Source organism: Drosophila erecta, unplaced genomic scaffold, assembly GCF_003286155.1.
Source record: "Drosophila erecta strain 14021-0224.00,06,07 unplaced genomic scaffold, DereRS2 tig00000055-arrow-pilon, whole genome shotgun sequence".
In the NCBI taxonomy this organism is placed as follows: Eukaryota; Metazoa; Arthropoda; class Insecta; order Diptera; family Drosophilidae; genus Drosophila; species Drosophila erecta.
Window position 1 is genome coordinate 1,623,032 of NW_020825200.1, and position 18,430 is coordinate 1,641,461.

The following is an 18,430-nucleotide window of genomic DNA, read 5'->3' on the forward strand; positions in this document are numbered from 1 at the left end:
AATTTTTTTGAAATTTTTTTGATGTGATGATGTAGAAAGTCAAGAATATTAAGAAACGTCCCAAGGCTGAAGTTCTATACTCCATAACTCAACTTATCTTAATCGGATTTTGAAGTGGCATACCTCTAAATGTTTGTGGCGTAATTCTCTAAAAATCTGCATTCAAATTTAGAAATTCATTTTTTAAAAAAAATTTTGTAATTTTTTCGATGTATGATGTTGTAGAAATTCGACACAATTAAAAAATGCCCCAAGGCTGAAGTTCTATACTCCATAACTCAACTTATCTGAATCGGATTTTGAAGTGGCATACCTCTAAATGTTTCTGGCACATTTCTCTATAAAACTGCATTCAAATTTAGAAATTTATTTTTTTTGAATTTTTTTGTAGTTTTCCTGATGTATGATGTTGTAGAAAATCAAGATTATTAAGAAATGCCCCAAGGCTGAAGTTCTAAACTCCATAACTCAACTTATCTTAATCGGATTTTGAAGTGGCATACCTCTAAATGTTTCTGGCACATTTCTCTATAAAACTGCATTCAAATTTAGAAATTTATTTTTTTTTAATTTTTTTGTAGTTTTCCTGATGTATGATGTTGTAGAAAATCAAGATTATTAAGAAATGCCCCAAGGCTGAAGTTCTAAACTCCATAACTCAACTTATCTTAATCGGATTTTGAAGTGGCATACCTCTAAATGTTTCTGGCGAAATTCTCTAAAAGTCTGCATTCAAATTTAGAAATTTATTTTTTTTTAATTTTGTTGTAATTTTTTTGATGTGATGATGTAGAAAGTCAAGAATATTAAGAAACGTCCCAAGGCTGAAGTTCTAATTTCCATAACTCAACTTATCTGAATCGGATTTTGAAGTGGCATACCTCTAAATGTTTCTGGCGCAATTCTCTATAAAACTGCATTCAAATTTAGAAATTTATTTTTTTTTAATTTTTTTGTAGTTTTCCTGATGTATGATGTTGTAGAAAATCAAGATTATTAAGAAATGCCCCAAGGCTGAAGTTCTAATTTCCATAACTCAACTTATCTTAATCGGATTTTGAAGTGGCATACCTCTAAATGTTTCTGGCGCAATTCTCTAACAAACTGCATTCAAATTTAGAAATTTATTTTTTTTAAATTTTTTTGTAGTTTTCCTGATGTATGATGTTGTAGAAAATCAAGATTATTAAGAAATGCCCCAAGGCTGAAGTTTTAAACTCCATAACTCAACTTATCTTAATCGGATTTTGAAGTGGCATACCTCTAAATTTTTCTGTCGCAATTCTCTAAAAAACTGCATTCAAATTTAGAAATTTATTTTTTAAAAAAAATTTTGTAATTTTTTCGATGTATGATGTTGTAGAAATTCGACACAATTAAAAAATGCCCCAAGGCTGAAGTTCTATACTCCATAACTCAACTTATCTGAATCGGATTTTGAAGTGGCATACCTCTAAATGTTTCTGGCACATTTCTCTATAAAACTGCATTCAAATTTAGAAATTTATTTTTTTTGAATTTTTTTGTAGTTTTCCTGATGTATGATGTTGTAGAAAATCAAGATTATTAAGAAATGCCCCAAGGCTGAAGTTCTAAACTCCATAACTCAACTTATATTAATCGGATTTTGAAGTGGCATACCTCTAAATGTTTCTGGCACATTTCTCTATAAAACTGCATTCAAATTTAGAAATTTATTTTTTTTTAATTTTTTTGTAGTTTTCCTGATGTATGATGTTGTAGAAAATCAAGATTATTAAGAAATGCCCCAAGGCTGAAGTTCTAAACTCCATAACTCAACTTATCTTAATCGGATTTTGAAGTGGCATACCTCTAAATGTTTCTGGCGAAATTCTCTAAAAGTCTGCATTCAAATTTAGAAATTTATTTTTTTTTAATTTTGTTGTAATTTTTTTGATGTGATGATGTAGAAAGTCAAGAATATTAAGAAACGTCCCAAGGCTGAAGTTCTAATTTCCATAACTCAACTTATCTGAATCGGATTTTGAAGTGGCATACCTCTAAATGTTTCTGGCGCAATTCTCTATAAAACTGCATTCAAATTTAGAAATTTATTTTTTTTTAATTTTTTTGTAGTTTTCCTGATGTATGATGTTGTAGAAAATCAAGATTATTAAGAAATGCCCCAAGGCTGAAGTTCTAATTTCCATAACTCAACTTATCTTAATCGGATTTTGAAGTGGCATACCTCTAAATGTTTCTGGCGCAATTCTCTAACAAACTGCATTCAAATTTAGAAATTTATTTTTTTTAAATTTTTTTGTAGTTTTCCTGATGTATGATGTTGTAGAAAATCAAGATTATTAAGAAATGCCCCAAGGCTGAAGTTTTAAACTCCATAACTCAACTTATCTTAATCGGATTTTGAAGTGGCATACCTCTAAATTTTTCTGTCGCAATTCTCTAAAAAACTGCATTCAAATTTAGAAATTTATTTTTTAAAAAAAATTTTGTAATTTTTTCGATGTATGATGTTGTAGAAATTCGACACAATTAAAAAATGCCCCAAGGCTGAAGTTCTATACTCCATAACTCAACTTATCTGAATCGGATTTTGAAGTGGCATACCTCTAAATGTTTCTGGCACATTTCTTTATAAAACTGCATTCAAATTTAGAAATTTATTTTTTTTTAATTTTTTTGTAGTTTTCCTGATGTATGATGTTGTAGAAAATCAAGATTATTAAGAAATGCCCCAAGGCTGAAGTTTTAAACTCCATAACTCAACTTATCTTAATCGGATTTTGAAGTGGCATACCTCTAAATTTTTCTGTCGCAATTCTCTAAAAAACTGCATTCAAATTTAGAAATTTATTTTTTTTTAATTTTTTTGTAGTTTTCCTGATGTATGATATTGTAGAAAATCAAGATTATTAAGAAATGCCCCAGGGCTGAAGTTTTAAACTCCATAACTCAACTTATATTAATCGGATTTTGAAGTGGCATACCTCTAAATGTTTGTGGCGTAATTCTCTAAAAGTCTGCATTCAAATTTAGAAATTTATTTTTTTAAAAAAATTTTCTAATTTTTTTGATGTATGATGTTGTAGAAATTGTAGCAATGTAAAAAATGCCCCAAGGCTGAAGTTCTATACTCCATAACTCAACTTATCTTAATCGGATTTTGAAGTGGCATACCTCTAAATGTTTGTGGCGTAATTCTCTAAAAGTCTGCATTCAAATTTAGAAATTCATTTTTTAAAAAAAATTTTGTAATTTTTTCGATGTATGATGTTGTAGAAATTCGACACAATTAAAAAATGCCCCAAGGCTGAAGTTCTATACTCCATAACTCAACATATCTTAATCGGATTTTGAAGTGGCATACCTCTAAATGTTTCTGGCGCAATTATCTAAAAAACTGCATTCAAATTTAGAAATTTTTTTTATTAAAAAAAATTTTGTAATTTGTTCGATGTATGATGTTGTAGAAATTCGACACAATTAAAAAATGCTCCAAGGCTGAAGTTCTATACTCCATAACTCAACTTATCTGAATCGGATTTTGAAGTGGCATACCTCTAAATGTTTGTGGCGTAATTCTCTAAAAGTCTGCATTCAAATTTAGAAATTCATTTTTTAAAAAAAATTTGGTAATTTTTTCGATGTATGATGTTGTAGAAATTCGACACAATTAAAAAATGCCCCAAGGCTGAAGTTCTATACTCCATAACTCAACTTATCTTAATCGGATTTTGAAGTGGCATACCTCTAAATGTTTCTGGCGCAATTATCTAAAAAACTGCATTCAAATTTAGAAATTTATTTTTTTTTAATTTTTTTGTAGTTTTTCTGTTGTAGAAATTCTAGATTATCAAGAGATGACTCAAGGCAGAAGTTCTAAACTACATAACTCAACTTATATTAATCGGATTTTGAAGTGGCATACCTCTAAATGTTTGTGGCGTAATTCTCTAAAAGTCTGCATTCAAATTTAGAAATTCATTTTTTAAAAAAAATTTGGTAATTTTTTCGATGTATGATGTTGTAGAAATTCGACACAATTAAAAAATGCCCCAAGGCTGAAGTTCTATACTCCATAACTCAACTTATCTTAATCGGATTTTGAAGTGGCATACCTCTAAATGTTTGTGGCGTAATTCTCTAAAAATCTGCATTCAAATTTAGAAATTCATTTTTAAAAAAAAATGTTGTAATTTTTTCGATGTATGATGTTGTAGAAATTCGACACAATTAAAAAATGCCCCAAGGCTGAAGTTTTAAACTCCATAACTCAACTTATCTTAATCGGATTTTGAAGTGGCATACCTCTAAATTTTTCTGTCGCAATTCTCTAAAAAACTGCATTCAAATTTAGAAATTTATTTTTTAAAAAAAATTTTGTAATTTGTTCGATGTATGATGTTGTAGAAATTCGACACAATTAAAAAATGCCCCAAGGCTGAAGTTCTATACTCCATAACTCAACTTATCTGAATCGGATTTTGAAGTGGCATACCTCTAAATGTTTGTGGCGTAATTCTCTAAAAGTCTGCATTCAAATTTATAAATTTATTTTTTTTAAATTTTGTTGTAGTTTTTCTGATTTAGATGTTGTAGAAATCCAAGATTATTAAGAAATGCCCCAAGGCTGAATTTCAAAACTCCATAACTCAACTTATCTCAAATTAATAGAAATTAATTTTTTAAAAAAATGTTTGTAATTTTTTTGATGTATGACGTAGAAATTCAAAAAATTAAGAAACGTCCCAAGGCTGAAGTTTTTTATTAAAAATACTTGTCGGAGTAATTACGGGGAACAACTGCAGCTAAAGCCAGATATCAGAGTACTTCTCCTCTTAAAGTTAAACCAAATTTGTCGGGGCTCACGAAGGCACAAAATCAGATCCGGACTCCCACAGACAGTTGGGCCGACATATGTAGAGGGAATTTAACAATGCAACAACTTGCCGCACTTGTTACATGGTCAGAAAGTTCTGAATTGGAATTGAACAATCGCTGTGGCAACATTTTGCCGAGTAAAAAAGGAGGAAAGTATAAATGGTTGGTGGGTTGAGTGGGTGGGGGCTACAACTACTTAAAAGTGGGTTGTCATTTGTCGGCTGACTCACAAAAGGCAATAGGGAGTGCACCACGAAAAATAAATATAGTTTGAGCTTAGTATAACATTTAATGTACTGCCTTTGATACTTATTAAGAGACGCCAGTAAGCTAAAGTAAAATAATTTAACATTTATTTTCGGGTTTTGTAATATTAAGGTATAATTAGCATTTTTCTCTGTGTGAGCACCCAGAGTGTTGAGCTTTTCCTGCCAACTTTTCCACTCCAGTCTGAAAAGTGGGGCGGGGGAAAATGGTTGGCCCCGTGTGTGCATTTCAGCATTGAGTTTCCGACTCCATTCCGATTCCGTGATAACTTATCTGGAGGCAGCCGCGTTGTCTGTAACAAATGTTGCAATATTTATGCCCACACACATGGAGAAATGGAGGAGGGAAAGCCAGATGGGAGGGAAGTTCGTATTATGATTTGCACATTATGCAAATTGGCGTTATCGCAAATTCTTCGTTTCGTTTTTCTTGGCTGGAATAAAGAGGCCGCCGCCGTGTGCTCATGATAAATGTGATAAGCGATATTAGTTCAAGGGAAAAACAATGCAGGGAAAGACATAAATTAAGCCATTCTGCTGGGGATTTATGTGTTTAATAACGCAACAATATATTACACGCAAATATTTTATTAGCGCTCCGAGGAGGAAATAAATACGTTATTGAGTCATCGAGTAGATACACCACATTTCATTTGGCATTTCCAAATGTCGGAGGTTTTTTGAATATTGTAAGCCAATAGCGTAGGCAGCTAAAAATAAAATGCCAAGGATCCCCTGACACTGACTGAAAGCCATTGAAACTCAAGTACACCGGGCCTAATCGAACCCACATCGGCGATAATGATGATGGCTCCATTTCGCCTTAACCACCAATCGAGGCTGTCAGGCTGGGACGGCGATGGAATTGATTTATCTGCGATATGTATGCCCTGTTAACATATGATGTATGCAAATTGCCAACAATTTGATTTGCCATTCCTTGGCCCGATGAGTATTTCGTCAAGTGCCAGTATGCAAATGGCGCCGGAATCTGAGTCTGCGAGAGTGCTCCAAACTGACAATGGCACTCACATGGATCCGGGCTCATCTTCTGGCCGGCCATTCATTGAATGCAAATGAGTAAATCGGCAAACAGCCAGATATGCATACATTGTTTATACGAGCGCTGTCTTTGCGCGGCTCCCAAAAATATGACTCACAAGGAGTTGAGCTTCACTCCCTCATTGCCAGCTATGAAATATTTATAAAGCCATAATGCACGGCATGTGAAGTGAGGTGAGGTGAGGTGAGGTGACGTTTGAAGGATGCACTGCGAGGCAGCCAGCTGCAAGCTCATCATCAAATGCAGCAACCCTCAGCGGCGAGCTCATCGACGACTTCAAACGAGAAGGAAACGTGTTGCCACTTTAACTGCCATTTAAGATACACAAAACGCAGTCGAATGCTCGCACATGAAAGCCAACTGCCCTCCCATCGCCTCCACTCATTGCATTGACATTTATTGGCCGCATTATTTCAGCGCCGTCAGTCAACACTCAGGGGATCTCAATCGAAACGAGACTCCATCTCCGCTTTTTTCCCAGGGAGTGTCTTCCCGAACGGGCTAACTTTTCACATCCACCTCGACTTGGTCTGCGTCGCGGGTCCATGGGGGCTACACCTGGAATGCGACACTAGTACCCCATCCGCTTTTGCCACTCCGATTAACCATGGTCTAACGACTCAGTTACAAACGGCCTGAAAGATTATACATTCAAGCCACTACTGGGTATCCGGCTAGTCGTTCCGAGCTGCGTTCCGCTGAGCGCCAACTTTCTGAAATGATTTTTGCATAAAATCCGACAGCGTGAGGGCGCGGGTTAAGGCCAGGCAATTTATCAACATGCTGCCTACTACTTGTCTGAAAGTTTTGGTACCTCAGTTTGCACCTTTGTTCCCGCCCGGCTGTAAAACTTTTGCCTTGCCACCGCAGGCGGTTCGAGGATCCCAGTGGGTGGAACTGGAGCGGTGGAGCGGTGTTCCGTGGAGCGGCATCCGGGTTACTGGAGGGGCGGAACACGATGCGGCGCTAACGAGGACAAGCGTTTATGTCAAAATCCAATACGTGATGCATTTAGCGCAGTCGAGGCCACTCGCTGTGTGGATTTTACTGCAGCGGAGGGATCGGGTGGAAATGGAAAATGGTAGAAAGGAGAGGCAGGATTTGGCCGATACGCCATTCTTGGCCTAATTGGATGGGCAAATGTTAAGCATTCCGTTTGAATAGCAATCTTGGGGGCTTAAAGACTGCAGGACCAACGCGGCGAAGGAGATTGATGACCGAGTGGGCTGGTTAAACTGCAATATACTCTTAAATTGGGTTAGCTGACAGGCTAGTGACTTTTACACATATATCTACATAGAATGGCGACCTTTTGGATGGCCCTTTTAAATTTAAATTTTACATTTCACAATGCGCGCCTGGACCTCCTGGAAAATGCGCCTCCAGTTAAGGCAACATGGCAAAATTATAATTGGGGCGCTGATTGTCCGTTGCGAAAGGAGCAAACAAATGAGGGAGCACACCGGATTCTCACCTGGACCTCGACCAATTTTCGTCCTTTTTGGACCACCCCAAAAAAGCGGTCCTTCGCTGGTCACATGTCCTAGCGCCATTTATCTTGATTTGTACAAACCTAACGACGTTTAAATGCTTGTTTCAAGCATTTTGCACCATTTGCAGCTCTTTGGCCGGCATCACGTTTCCACCGTGCGCCTTTTTCCTGCTCCCTTCTCCCCTTTCTTGCAACAATTGAACCCCCTTTTGGGTTCGTCATCGCTTTGGTTTGGGCCATGTTTATGCTTGAATAATGTTGACAAAATCGGACAGCGGAAGAGGAGGAAACTGCTTCGGGGGCCTGGAGCTTTTCAGAGAAGCGGGCAACGAAGAGAAATAGCTGCAAAAGATACAAACCAGTTACACGCCATCGTGGACATGCAACCGAAAACCCCCGCGCCGCCCCTGGAAAACCCACTCCCCACCCTTTCTGTGGCACCTCGCGAATTCGCAGACAAATTGTCCAGCTGAGCTGCCTTTTGGCCTGGTCCGCCGTTTTCCACTGTCTTGGGTGTGAAAATGTTAGCAAAGTGCCAACAACAATGCCCAGCCTCTGTGTTCCTTTCTCACTCTGAGGGAGTGAAATGGGGCCGTAGATCTAGAGATGGAACTAGATCGTAGTAAAGCTCTATGAAATATATATAGCATATGTACTAGGATATAAGACTAGGATGTGAGAAACCCTTAAAAAGGCATACAGCAAGCAGTTTTCTATGCCTCCGCATTAAAACCGTATCTGTGAAGAATCATAGTTTTCCGCGGACTTTCCCGCCACGCATTTTCTGCCATCTCTAGGTGGCCTGCTGCATTGGGTTTTCCTTTTTGCCGTTGTGTCTGTTTTCCGGCTGATGGCATGGGTAAATGTTTTAGCAAAACGGTAACGGTAACTCACCGCCGTGTTATGACAAGTGGCTGCGTTCCATGTGGCAGCCATTCCGGGCCATAAACCAAATTGATGATGAAAAACTTGCCGCCGTGTCATGGCCTGTTAAATGTTGGCTATAAAAGTGAAAATTCCTGTCAGCTTGCGGTCGCCGTTTGTTGGCCGAAATCGGTGCACTCTTTAAGTGTCTGGCTTGAATTTGTGTTTACTTATGCTTATTTATGTTTATTCATTTCGACGTTATTGCCGCAATATTGGTTTGCGTTAAGCGCACCTGCGACAAAGTCATAACCATAAAAGGAAGCCTCGATTTATTGGTGCAAAACGTGTGTTCCTGCTACATAAAATTATAATAAACAAAATCATAAAAATCGCCTATAAAATGCGCTTGTTTCCTTCTTAGATCACTAATATATTTCCATCATGCAAAGAGACAAACTCGGAAGCTGCAAAGTTACCCCTTGATTTTTGTAGCCATCAACACCTCCCTTCATTATTTTCCGAATTCCGCTCGAACCCTCTAATGAATGACAAATTGCCACTATATTGGCAACAGGAAAGTAAAATCCGCAGTTTCCTCGCCACCGCAAATAATCAAAATCAAGTGTTCCCAAGCCACGCGGCGCTCCACGAATGGCGCTGCTGATTGAAAAAAGTTGTAAATTCTGTAATGGCAAATAAAAAATAATAAGAGCAGCAGCCAGCAGGGCGAAAGAGACAGCGTGATGGCGGAAGAAAGAGACAGAGCAGGGGCTTCTGAGCGAGTTGGGCAATTGATAAATTTAATGGCGTTACGCATGTCAAACTCGGCAAATCCTTAAAAGTGTCAAATGGCCTGGCCCGAATAAACATCAAAACAAGAAGAAAAATGGCAAAAGCCCGACTGGCTAATGAACACAACAAAATCTTGAGGGAACTAATGGATACACAAGCACATATATATAGAAGTAAGTATGCAAAGTGCCAGGTGACGTTAATAAATTGCCGCAAAAAGCCAAGAAAAAACACTTTGATAGATGTGAAAATGTAAACCGGAATCGCATGGAAATCTACCCAAAGTTGATCCCAACTTTCAGCTATAATCCTTGGGAACAACTTTTCCCTGCAGATATCATTAATTTGTTTTGCCGTAGACAAAAATGAAATTAATTGGTTTTGTTTTTGAGCTGGAAAAGAAATTCGCGGATGCGTCAGGTGAAAACGGGCAGATTTGTCAGGGCATCAGGATCATAAATTATAGGCGCACATAATCAAAACATTTTTAAGTAATAAACAGAAAACCCATTGCCGCAGTACAAAACCAAAAACCCTTTTGCATCTCGGAACCAAAATGATTGCAAACAGCAAACACAAGTCCATTATTTCGCTCCACTCGACTTTCCCCAAGAACTTGCTGCCAAAGTCGATAAGATGCTTTCGGAAAACACACTCTTAAGTGATAAGCCCGCTTGACATTCACTTTCCCCCCAACCCACATACGCCTAGTTAAATATTTAGCATTTAAGACCTGATTTGCCTGCCGTCTGTCAGGCCAATTTAATGTCGGCAGGCCGTAAACAAAGTTTATAGCTAAACAATTTCCGGCCACATGAGTTTACATTATTAGCATATTGACGGGCCACAAGGCGAGTAAATCAGGATCCTGGCGCCAGGAGCCAGAAGTCGGGCGGCTCCCCAAAAAACTGTCTAGTCATAAAAGTTTGGGGAGAAAGCTTGGCAAGCGGGGGAGCTTCCAAAGTTTGTGCCAGAGCGCATTATCATCGCCCGAGAGTCCTTGACAGACATCATTTCGGATCTCAGACGTCAGCAGGCCGCCTAATCCTTGGGGGAGCCATGGAGTGGAGTTCTTGGGGCGGGGTGATGCGGAATGAAATTACGTCACAGCTGAGCAAACACAGCTCTTTAAAGTGGGGACGGGAACTCAACCTGGTGCAGCCAGTGCAGCCAGTGCAGCCAGTTGATAAGATCCATAGAGTCATTAAAGTTTGCCCGGGGCAAACATCAAACGTCGGCCAGTTCGGGGCCTCATTTGCAGCATAAAATGCACAATTTGCTCCGCATTTATTAAAGCAAACATTTCAAGAAGTCGTCATCAACATCATCGTCGGTCCACTTGACGCAGTGCATCAATCCCGAGGCGGAAGAGCTGCAAATGCAAATGCAGAGGCAAACATAATCAGATTGGGATTCGGATTCGGATTCGGCCTCAGATTCAGATTCAGATGCAGATTCCGAAGACAGGCACTCGAAAGTTCAAATGCGTTGCGCTGCTGCCGCAAATGCAAATATTTGGATATCAGCGCAATTAAGGCAATTATTAGCATTTTACAAAACATCTGCCGCCGTCAACTTCAAAACGCAGGAATAATCCCACGCAGCACTGCGAGGAGGAAACCTCTGGCAATTGAAAGATTATGCAGATACTGAGTTCTTTTAACGCACCCAAAGATCCCAAAGAGCGGGTTAATGCAAAATTTATGGCCATTCTGGTTTTTCCCTCGCCTCCCGCAGAGGTGGAGTATTTTACTAGGAAGGTGGAAAAACAATGAATAAAGGGAGTGCTTGAACTGGAAATTAATGAGCAAAAGTATTTAAGTCCGCTCTACCCACTGCAACCATTTCATTTGCTTCTGCCAGAACTTGAACTGATTTAAAATGCTCATAAATCGTTATTTCCCATTCATATTTGAGGAGTGCCTGCCCGACCCCGAAAACACGGAGTCCATTGTGCCAATTGTTCCATCCTCTTAGGCACGCTCAAGTGAAGTCCAAGACAATGAAACGCTAATACGGCAATCGATGGCAAATTAATTAATATAATCGCATTGGTCGAGGGGCCATTATAATGCCGTGCCACTGGCCGACAGGGATCGGGATCGGGATTGGAATTGGAAGTGGAATTGGAAGTGGGTATGGCACTCGGATTGCATACAATTTCACGCTCGCCGAACCATAATGGCAACCGCTAATATTTTGCTTCAAATCCTTTGGCAATTAAATTCCAGTAAATTAGAATAGCTTCGTCTGAGCGGAATCGGGGGATTATTAGGCTTAATTTGCATTTCGAATGGTATTTGTACATGCGATTCACGCAAAGGAAATATCGCAATGCAACTGAGATGGCAATTAAAACTCGCAAAGGTCACTTTGCAGTGGAATTAGATTTTAAAGAGCTTGGCAAGCGAAGATATATTTAGTAAAACTATTTACCCATAACCCCATTTAACATCAATCAAAAAGCATGAAACTCATTTACTGCCAATCCGGTTTGTGCAAATATATATATTTTATGCTGCAACAGTTTAAGGAAGCCAACTGACAGCAAAACTAGTTAGGTATTGCAATAAAATCGGTTTTGGCGCAAGCGAAATTCGCTTGATTGAAAATGCCGCACAAAGCATTTTTGGTCAAATCAAGAGTCAATGGATCGGTGTTTATTAATTGGGAAAAACTCTTTGCCAATCATGATTTACCTGGCAAACACACAACATGCAGCGCAAATATTTTTCAATGGGTTTAGTGAGCTGTGTGTCACAAACACAATTCCACCCACACACTCGGATTCAGATTCAGATTCGAATTCCGAATCAGATTCGTACTCGGACTTTGGGTTTTGGACGAGCGCTCAATGACGGTTTGGTAAATGGCTCAAATTGATTGAATTTTGCACTTTGGCATTCATGATGGCCAAAATGAAATTTGCATTGCCGGCCAACCGGTGAACCAGTGGAGCAGTGGAGCTGCGATTGTGTAAATGTCAAAATGGGAAATTAATGGGCCAAGGAAGTGGTCGGATTCAGGCGAAATGGGAATAACTTGGCCTGGAAAAAGTTCGCAACAGCAACAGCAACAGCAGAAAGGCGAGTAGGAAATTCATTTAATGGATTTTAATTATGCATCAAGGCGTGGCAAGTCGCAAAGTTGGCCACCAGCCACCGCCCTGAATATTTGATTGCACTCATTGAGTGCCACTTGCTGCGAAAGTTGTTGCATACTTGGGGGCAAGTTAAACGAAGCAGAAGACACCATAGCTGAGCCACAAATAGAGCTGCAAGATAGATTCCCATTCCCATTCCTGGGCTTATTCCTTGGCCTCGGGCAGTCCTCGATTCAATTGGTCCGCATTCAATTTCCTTTCATTTTACGCTTGAATCTGCCGCATCCAGGAAAATTGTCCATCAAAGCTCAACCGCAAACGGGCTCACATATGCTGGAGCCCCCACTTCCTCCTTCACTTTGCCTAAGAACATTTTGAGATCTAAAATATACTTTTTTTGGCGACCATTTCGCCATTCGGAGTTCATTGTACTTCGCTGGACTTGACAAATGAGCATCGCCTCCGGAGTTAGTTATGATAAATTATGGCCTGCTATTTGAGTGTGAGCCAAGTCCTTCGCCCAGCCAAATAATGTCGTTGCTTATTTTTGTAGATTTATGCAAGGCAAACAATCAGCAATCTCCAAGATTGCCTAATCCCAATTTGGTTGGGAAGAGTTCTGGGGCACTATTGATTAGAAATTTGCTTTTAGTTGGCTGAGATGGTGCTCAAATCGGATGTGGAATAATGTGTGGTAGAGGGATTCCCATACAGACCTATTTAAAACATTCATTTCATGCACATTTCATTAATCCAACTCAACTTTTTTCTCTCCGGCTTTTCGCATGCATTAGCATTTCAGCTTGGCATTTAAGCATTTCGTTTTTAGCCCTTTTCTGACTTTCTCTGACTTGGCTATTTTTAAAATGAGATTTTGGCGAAACAAATTGCATCTACTTGGGCTGGCGGGAAAAAATCCCAGTAATTAGACAAGTAATTAGTGTGGATTTTTCAAACGAGCTGCAAAGAACAGGGCCGGGAAAATAGACCGACGAAATGGCGAAGATAAATTCGCTTAGTGCAGTTACTTAACCAAAAGTGTCCAGAAAAAATGTTGCTAACATGTGTTGCCGCGCACACATTCTAAAAAGATACCTAAAAAGTTGAAACGGAAAAATCTTGCCATAATACTCGACACCTCTGCACCTTTCGTGGGGCACCCATAATGCTAAAATATTATACCGATATTATGCAAATTTTTATTGTTTTCCAGACAAACCAGACGAGCCAGACGCCGCAGAGCCAAAGGACGCAGGACGCAGGACGAAGGCTCACGGCTAAAGGGATTTGGTGCGTGATGAAATTAGGATAATTTAATAGATTACGCCCGGCGTTGATTCCTCATGGCACTCACTCGGTTTTTTGGGGCTGTGGGATGGCACATGGGATGGTACATAATACATAATACATAATACGTAATACCTGCTATGTGCCGTCTGCGCGTATTGATTGCATTTACCTTCGGCCTGGGCATTGTTGTCTGGCTTTCGGGCCCAAGATCCCCGCTTGGGGATTTGCCCTTAATGTGCCACCCCCGATTTACTTTGGATTTTCGGGTATTCGTTTTCCGATTTTGCCATGGTTTTTTTAACTTTTCCCTCTCGCATTTTCGCCTTCATTTTGTGGCTTTTGGCAGGCAACTCACGTAGTTTTCAGTCGCATTTCGTCACCTGAACAAAAGCCTCAATGACTGCAGCTCAGATTTTCACGCGAGGGAAGGGAAAGTCTGGGCGAAGAAAGTCCTTCAAGTAGCCATTTACGTGCTGGTCGAGTAATGCTTGTTAAATTGTTATTCTATGCTAAGTACATCCAATTGTTCATACCTCGAAGCGGAGGTTTTTGGGCTTACTTTTATTGGCTTTGAAACGGGCAGATGCATAGGGGATACTCGTGTATTTTCCGCTATTAATCGTATTTTTTCTGATATTTCATATCCTATTTGTGATTTATATTTTTGCAGCCGGAAAAAATTAGACGCGTTTTTATCTAAGTATACGGGTATTTTTTGCAGGCCCAAGCAATTAATATGTTTTAATATTTACTCAATTGTCAATTGCCAATTAAATCAGTTGCATAAGTAAGCCAATCCGCGTTAAATGCTTTGCATTTATTTATCGGCTACCTCAGCATCTACTACTACTGTCTTTTTCCAATAGTTATTTTTTAACTACGCTGATCTGCCTTACCTGTTGGCTTTTTGTCCATTTTAAGCTTTTGCCCCGTGTTGTCTTTTTGCACATTTCATTTTCAGTTGGCAGCAAATTGCTGGCATTTCATTTTCGTCCTCGTTGTTGTTACTGTAGCTGTTTGTTAATATTGTGCCTAGTGCGCCCCGATATAAAGTCAATTTATGCAATATAATGAACTGTAAACCGGTAAACTGTCATCACTGTCTCTGCCGTCCTTACATATTGCCATTTAAACGTGGCCAACAGAGGGGAAGGGCATGGCATCCAGGGTCTGCGGGCTGCGGGGATTCCCACATGCCGGCATTTTTGTATTTATTGATTTAATATCGGGCTGCTGGTTGCCTGCGGCCAATTTAATCATCATTTGTAGGAAATAATTAAAATTTACAATGCAGACAGGGGCGGACTCGAACTCGGACCCGATCTCCTGTTTGCTATATTTTAATAACCAGGGAAAACAGAGCAGCCCAGAACGCAGGCAGGCGGACAACTCAATGATATTGGGTAGACACTCGGTCTTTGGGCACAGTGATCACTGAATAAGAAGTGCACTATATACTACAGACGTTTCTATATATATTTATGTAACTGGACCACCTTAAGTGGTAAGTACTGTGCTCAGCGCTCCCCACTTCCTTTATTTTCTTCCCGCTTTTTTAAACTCCTCGCTAATTTTGCTGAACGGCAATTGTTGGGCCGCAGATTTGGCCACTTTAATTTGAATTAGTGTTTTACATTTTCACACTTGCTGCCGCCCATAAATATTGCCTGCGGTATTTGTAAGACAGTTTTCTCCCCCTTGTTTGTTTTGCCCTTATGGCGCATTCAAATATCTAAATACACACTGTTTCTGGTAAGTGCCATTTCAAGCTCATTAGTGGCCATAATTAGCCAGCGGAGTTTATGGCCCACAGACACTGCGAGAATTGCAGACACAACTACTTACAGTGCGCACTAAAAATACCCGCCATGTGTACTCCCTTCGTTCGGCCAGGTCGACCTCCACATGCGCTTCGCAATAATCCTGCCCTAGCACCTAAATCCAAAAACATTTTCACAAAACGCCTTTGTGAATTCGATTTCTGTTGTGACACTGACACAGTTCAATTTCACACGGCTTACCTAGCCATTATCTTCTCCACAAACGTCCGTGAGTACCACATGTTCCCCATTGTCAAATGTAATCTCCTCTGCAAAAGTAAAGGATCTGCGAGGGAAATGCGTGCTAAACATCGCACACACTCTCGAACCATAAAATAAAAAGGCCATGTGCTCGCACACAATCAGAGAAAATACACAACAGCTGAACTGCGAAGATACTTTTCGGCTACCCTCGCACCGAATCTCGCTTCTCTTCGTACGAGTATACCCTGGAAGAAGGGGTTCCTAACTATCCATCAAGTGCAGAAGCATCTGCGAGGTTAAAGCATTCAAAACCTCAATGCTCTGATCACAGACTTGGTTAGTCCCACAGCCAGCACTGTGCGTATGGTGAGGGCATCCGAAAGATGGCTTTCCAAATGTATCTTTTGCGGAAGGTAGCTCGGTGAGGGGCGGGCGGAGATTCTGGGAGCGTCTCGCCAACTTTACGGCCCCGCGTTTTACAAACTGAAACATGTGTTTATTGTCCGACGGTCTTTGCGGGCTCCCTGAGTCCCTGAGACTTTTGGCCTCCTGCAAAAAATGGCAAATTTTTATTTTCGTTGTCAGCGCGGCGACTGCAACACTTCAAGTGACACTGCAGACACTCTGCCCCTGAATTTCCCCTTTCAGCACTTTTAGTTAGCAAGTGCGCGAAATGCTTTTAGTTTGGACTTCTCCCTTTTTGCCCCGTCGGTGGCTGCAGTTTTTGTTGGTTTTTAGCCAGCTTTGTCATTAACAAATGGCAAATTAAATTGCGCTTAAATTGCCTGTCAAACTGGAGGGCGGGCAAAAGGTAAAGAGGATTGCCTAAAATAGCACTGCTGCAAACATTTTCATTTAAACATTAATTTAAGGTAACAAAGAAATGAGCAGGTTACATTTAGAATGAATAATTTGTAAGCAACCACCTTTAAGGTCGCGAGTCTGTAAGCTGTTAACTCGGCTAAGACTTAGGAACAAAGCCCTGGAATTCCCAGCTCATTTTCAGCTTGATTGCACCCAACACTGCAGCTGTCCGCAATTAAAAACAGAAGGCGACTTTGTCACTTGGTCGTTAATAGGCCTTAAGCTGCTCTAATCTGGGCAGAAGGAAAAGTAAAAGTTGGACGGAAGAGTCCCAGTGTCACTCCTTCGCCAATTGGCTTCGTTTGGACCGCTGTTTCTCCAGGGAGAAGTGGAGGTCTCGTCCGTTTGTGCGATTTGATTTAGCATTTTCTGCATCGATTTCAGTCAGTTTCTTTCGAGAGTCTCGGTGGCACACACCCTTGTCAAAATCTTTGTGACAGGCAAAAACTTTGCGCTTAAAAATAAATCAAAACTTTTCATTCCAGCTTCGTTTTGCCGCTGCTCGGTCTTCTTCCCCCGAGATAAATGTGCTGATAATTTCTGTATATATTTTTTGGCTCTCGTTTTCCCTATTTTTGCATATGTCAACTTTTGTCAATGGGCCAAAAGCGAGTTGCTGGCTAAAAGTTTCTATCAGCCCGAGACGAGGCAACTTTTTGCATCACTGTGGCCTTTGTTCTTGGCTGGGATTTGATAAGGATTTCGCATGAGTTTGGCCAAGTCTGTGGGTTAAGCTTTGATTACCGCTTATCAGAGGGCGGCAGACGCGTTTCTTTAATCCGGGGAAACATTAAAAATTAATATTTGGGAATTGACAAGGGGAATCCATTTAGCTGCCTTTGGAAACGCAGATATTGCATCACAAGTATTTAAGTACTTCTGCTCCTATATGTCGCAATTTGCCAACCAAAATATCGCCTCCATTGAACTCGAATTCATCAATGTCGCCTGACTTTTGGATGTCGGCAAACTCTGCAAAATTGATGGTTGGAAAAAGCTTTTAAGCTGCCAATAGCACATGCAGGAACTCCCAAACTTTGGAACCCTTCGGAATCGTTATTTCAATGTAAACAATTCAATTGCATAAATATGCCAAAAGAGAAACACAATAAACTTTATTGGGTGGTGGGTGGTGGGTGGTGGTGGGCCAGGAATAAATTCCAACAATTTGATTCAATCAGAGGCGTAACGATATCGAAATCTGGGAATCGAATGCCTTTGTCACCTTTATAAGAATGGCAACTTTGCCGAAAAGTTATTTAAAGCATTTTCCCTTTTCCCTGCCATTTTCCATCCCGAACTTTTCTTCATTGTTTGCGCTCGAAGAAAAATGCGTTTTTCATGCTAATGTCAAACCTTAATAGACGGCTCCCTCCCGCTTTTAGCCTCGGAAAATCCTTGTACGGAGGCGTGCCACTCCCACCTTTGCCAAACATGTGTTCAGAGATTTTCCGGTGGCATTTCCATTTTGGGGATAACCGAGAAGTTGGGGGTCATCGTGGCCTGAGTTATTTCACTCCAGAGAGCTTTCGATTCGGCTGGTTTGACTTGCGGCTCTCCAGTTTATTGAGAGGGCGTGTTTTGTGTTATGGGCCATGCAAATGCAGCCAATTTAAAAACTTTTCCCGCTAGACTTTAAATTGACCTAGATAGTTGAGAGCGACACAGTCCTTAGGAAAATGGGCCTTAAATAACGAATACTTTTCAAGTTTTTACGGCTGACAGGGCATTTAAAAGCACATAGCTCTATGTGCTCCTTTTCAATCTCATTTTGCTTATCGCAAAGTAAGGCCCAATCTCCTTTCT